The following is a 5,527-nucleotide window of genomic DNA, read 5'->3' as shown; positions in this document are numbered from 1 at the left end:
TATGCACGCACGCACAAACACATTTTAAAAAGTTTAAATTATCATTGTTAGTTATTTTTGTTTACTTATGACTTTCATTTGAGAACTAGCTAAATTAATCAGTAACCTAAGTTTAATAGAAATAAAAATTTACTAAAATAAACTAATGAGAGTAGCTATTAATTAAAATTACCTGAAGGAGTTGGATTATCACACGGAGGTGGCTGTTCCTCAGCCATAGTGGCGCAATCTCCTTTACTAGTACTGTTCGATCCACCTCCTCCACCACCTCCCCACCTCCTACTGCAACAAAACACACTGATATTTTAATAAGAAATGAAATTACAAACTGTTCCTATGGTATTACATAATTGAAAATAAAACTAGCTTGTTTAATTCTAGCTAAGGTGGATAGAAGTAGGAAATACAACTTTGATGCAAGTAAGTAAATAATATAAGTATATTATAAACTTTTATGATACAAATTGAACAAAAAGACTAGTAAAATCTTTGACAAATATTAAATTAATACTTACTTTAATAAATAGTAAAAATTTATCATTTAAATCAATTGAGATGCAGACATTTAAAAAGAAAAGGCACTAAATAGAAAAATATCATAACATCACATTTCATTCATGAAATTTTGTTAATTCATGAGAAAGAATACAATCAGGCAAATGGTGAGAAGAAAACATTAGAAAATTCCAATTGACAGAATGTTAGCTTCACAAATAACAGTATGTTTGTTTACTTAAAAAATATATATACAATGAAATCTTGTTAAAATGGGTAGTTGTTCAAACAATATTTTTTTCTTTTATTTACTTTTTACTTACTATTTTCTCACTGTTTTTTCCACATCAGCACATCAGTGATTCAGATATTAAATAGGCATTTGAGTATTATGTTGGATTAATATTGTAACATAATTTTAGTATCATAAATATTTAACACTCACTACAGCTACAGTAAATGTATGAAAGCATCTTGATTTAGAGAAATCAATTTAATTTTTATATTTGCATGCCCCACATAACATATTTTTCACCAAATTCTAAAAGAGTTTTGAAGTTGACAATAGGAATAGGAACTGAAATTAATCATGTTTTCAATATTAAGATTAATAAGGTGGGGTTAAATATTACATATAAGATTAGAAAAAAGGAAACTTGAATACATAAATTTTGTAGGTACATGATGATTTTATTTTATGAATCAGGTTTTTGATCGCGAATGGGCATTTCAAAAATACATTACAGTTGACATTTGATATGATATAATTTATAATATAATATAATGCTAGATAAGAACTAAAGACATTGCATAACTTGACTTTGGTGCCAAATCTGAAGGGAAAAAAAAGGCTCAGAAGTCATGCAAAAGAAAAGCGGAGGATGTCACCAAACTTTTTTTTAATTATATAATTTTTAGATTCCATCAATCTTAAAATATAAAATCTCAAATTTTGAGGGATGTTAAATTTATTCCAAAGGTACATTATTGAAAATTATAAATGAAAATAATTAAGAAAAAGAACACTACAAGAATACCTGGTAGAAGTACAGGATCCCGTGGTTGCTGATGTGCGTCTATGGCCTTTGTTGTCTTTTTCTCCGCTTTCGCTGCTACTAGACCCTACTCCACCTTAAATACAATAATATATTACAATTAACAGTTAATTATTAAGACAATCTTAACAATGAGAATGTAGCTTAAGTTCTAATCACTCTATCAACTAACAAATATGCCCAACCTCTCACAAGAGAGGCCAGGAATAAAACATTACTATCAGCAAAAAAAGGAGTTGAAGAAAATTATGAGATATTAAAGATTCAATTCATATTGTTAAAATGATCATTAAAATAAAATAATGTCTAAATCTTTGAAAATAATTATTCCACCCTAATCACACAAGTATTCAAGCTGTGGACCTATAAAATATAATATAAAAGAGGTTCCTGATCTAATCTTCTGTTTGGACCAGTGATACAGGATATCAAGGTGCGAGGATTCAAACTAAATGATGCCTAATACGTTCCAACCAATTGGCCACACCAGATTTCCTAGCCTTAATTAATTAATTTCAATAAGTGATATCTTCAATTATTAAAAATAACTTAGTCAACATAAACTCTAAATGACTTGGCCTCAGAGGTATATAAATTTGTTTAAGTATGAAAAACAAAATTGTTACCAGAAGTGATAAACAATATAAGTTACTTGTGTTAGATTAGACCTTGTTTTTCATCATTCTCCATCACCTATTACTTATTATGTCAAACATTATTTCTTCTAAAATCTTTAGTTTTACAACATTATATAATACGTCTGTCTATATTACTATTCTTATTTCTGGAAATATGCTTTCAACCTGTAAAATATTTTTCTGTTTATCTCCAATTATCAAATCTTTTCATAGTTTAATATTTCTCCAAGTTCTTTATTGCTAGTAAAAATGTGAGATGGTTAATGATTTCAAATAAACAAAATGGAATGTACCTTAGAGGAAGTTTTTTTTTTTTAATTAACATTGGAGCCTTGTCAGACTGTTTCAATGAGGATAAGACCTGTTTGATATTAAAGACCATTTAATTTTACATTGATTTACCGAGGTTAATAAAAATCATTAGAGCCTAGCAATTCAAATGAGAACCACAAAATTATCATTTACAATACTTTAAACTGGCAAGTTAAATGCGAGAAGAGTTGAAAACCATGAAGAATAGTTATAAAGAAAAACACAAGCAGTAACGGTTGGGAATCACTCATCAGTCGCCCATGGTGGTCAGTAACTGTGAAAATAGAAATATTTCAATTCTGGATCCTTAGCTAGATTTTAATAAGTATAATGTTGGACAAGTTAAAACCAATAAAGACAGAATTAGTTAATACAGTAAGAATATTTTGTTACACAAAAATAATAATAATATTCTTTATTTATTCTGGGATCTTTAGAATAATATACAGGCATCAAAATTAGGCTTCAGGAGTGAAATACAAAATAAAAATTAAATTATAAAGTCATAAAATATAATAAAATAATAAATTTAAAAAGATAAAAATGAACAACAATAATTAACAGAATATATAAAATAAGAATAGAACAAATAAAGTAAAAGCATATCATAAGATGACAAACACTTCTGATAATAAGTAATAGAAAAAAAAAAAATATAATGAAACTAACTCTAATAAATGGAAAGGTACAATATCTGCTAATGTACATATTTACAAGAATAAACAAAAATCTGAGACATTAAGGACAGAAAATATATAAACTTTGTTTGAAACTTTCAATTGTTATTCTTCCGGAATTATATGGACAGAAGGTGGTTGAAGATACGGGATTTGAAGGTTGGAAGGGTATTAGAACTACGAATGAAAGAAGGAATGGAATTCCATAGGGATGAGGAACGGATGAGAAAAGATCTACCAAAGGTTGCGGTTCGATCGGCAGTTACATATAAGTCTGAAGGCCGTGAGCGGGAATGCACTGAGTGTTTAAATTGAAGGATATCAGAGATGTATGATGGACGGCGGGATTGGATAACTTGGTAGAGAAAAATAGAGCGGAAGTTATTAGGTGAAGAAAGATTTGGGATTTTATTTAATGGTCGAACTAAAGCGGTTTTCCAACGAAAAGGAAAAATTGTGTATATGATGAAGTACGGGAATAAGGACTGGGAGACAGGATTTAATAAACTTAACAGGAATGTTGTTCAGTATATGATCATTGGTATGGGATCTTAGAATAGTGGCTAGTAATTCTTCGTGTTATATGGGAAAAAAAGAAGTTTTCAGGATTGAAGGTGTTATTCGGAATTTCAGGAAAGACTGATGGATCAGTAGCATGGCATGTGAAATAATTGTTGAGATCATCAGGTGTTATTGGAAGAGAGCTGAGGTTATTGGATTCTGGTAGGGATAAATTTTGGAGTATTTTCCACTTGGATTTGGGATCGGGAGCATTAAAGAGTTTTAGGATGTCGAACTATAAGCAGTCAAATTTCAATGAAAATTGAAAATAATTACTTGGTTATTTGAAAATCACAAAGAAAGAAGCTAATCAAAAAGAAATATTTTAAGATGAAAATAAATACCAATTAAATAAACATTCATGATTAAAAAAAAAAATCAAAAATTCTGATCAATGATTCTAAATAAGTATCAATCCTCCATGCAATAATAAGTAAATATGTAAGTAAACATAAAAATGACAAAAGAATACTACTGATAAAAAAATTCAGAAATGGGATCCTATTCAATACAAAAGTTAGCAGTAAAAATACTAAGTTTCAGAAAACTTGCTTCATAAATATAATAATATTGAAAAAATACTATATCCGATCAACAATTTCAAAAATTGAAACATCAACATGTTATGATTATAAATTAAATACAAACATGACATTAGGTTACGACATTACCAAGCAGATTCATAAAAATTAATCACTCAATAAAAATCTAACAATAATAACATACTGTAAAGAAAACAGCAAAGAAGATAATATAAATATAAAATAATGAAAATAAACCCAACTAACCTGAATTTTCAACTGAAGAACTTTTTTTGTGCCTCGATTCTTGATGACGAGAGCCTTTTGCTTGCGAGCGAAGAGAATATCGATTGAGTAACTTTTTTACAACAACACCACTACTGCTTGCCTCTGTGAAATATTAAAAAATAACTTGCCTATCGGAAAGGTAAACAATATTAAAAAAAAAAAAAAAGCACATTAAAGCACAGTTACAAACAAATTAGCACATCCAGTAAAAAAAAAAAAGGGAACAACAAGGCATTCATAAAAAGAAGATAAATTTGTTTATATTTACTTTTCCCATATTTATGACGAAAGAATTAAAAACAATATCAATTAGATGAAACCAATCAATATACGGAAAATATTTAAATATTATTAAATAAGGATAAAAAAAGAGAAAAATTTGGGTGTGGTCGAGAATCATCTCAGGACTTCAACAACAATAATAAACACGTCACTGAAAAACAGATTTATTACAATAGAAGTAACTTTATATTGGAAATATCCAAAACTATGTTTATAGATTTATATCTCTAAGGGTTAATAAGCAAGCTAAAATTAAAATTATAGCGTACCCACAAGAATATGACAGGCAAAGGGGAAAGCCACACAGTACTAAGCTGAAATCAATCCCCCTTTCCTAATACTGCATTCAAAATTTCAAAACAAGGTTATGTAGCAAAATGGACCTTATATAAATTCAAGAAATTAATCTTTTCAACCTGATTGGTTTGAACAAACATTCACATTTATAAAAAATGAAAACAAAAATGTCTCTTAGAGTTCAACAATTTGTCAGTAGAACAGAATATGTGGAGGGGGGTGGTTTCTTACCCACTTGCTGACTGTTCTCTTCTTCCCACTGCTAAATTCTTGTGACCAATTTATAGATAAGAATATTGCATGATAAATACCACTTAATATACACATCTAACAGTTCCAGAAAATTTTAACAAAGTAATTGATAAATAATGAAAATCACTTTTATCAAAAGTTTATTTATT

At 28.5% G+C, this 5,527-nt stretch overlaps 1 long non-coding RNA gene across 1 annotated transcript; it reads right to left on the bottom strand.

Annotated features, from left to right (window-relative positions):
• Window positions 1-142: 142 nt before the first annotated feature.
• Window positions 143-4,685, bottom strand: LOC136795633 (uncharacterized). The gene is made up of 3 exons (XR_010843269.1): window positions 4,527-4,685; window positions 1,533-1,626; window positions 143-282 (listed from the first exon to the last, which is right to left on the bottom strand). It is a non-coding gene; the product is annotated as an uncharacterized lncRNA (long non-coding RNA).
• Between the last annotated feature and the right edge of the window lie 842 nt (window positions 4,686-5,527).

Source organism: Halyomorpha halys, unplaced genomic scaffold (assembly GCF_000696795.3).
Source record: "Halyomorpha halys isolate HHAL.00 unplaced genomic scaffold, Hhal_1.1 Scaffold9861.1, whole genome shotgun sequence".
Taxonomy (NCBI): Eukaryota; Metazoa; Arthropoda; class Insecta; order Hemiptera; family Pentatomidae; genus Halyomorpha; species Halyomorpha halys.
The sequence above is the reverse complement of the archived record's forward strand: the minus strand, read 5'-3'. Positions and strand labels throughout refer to the sequence as shown.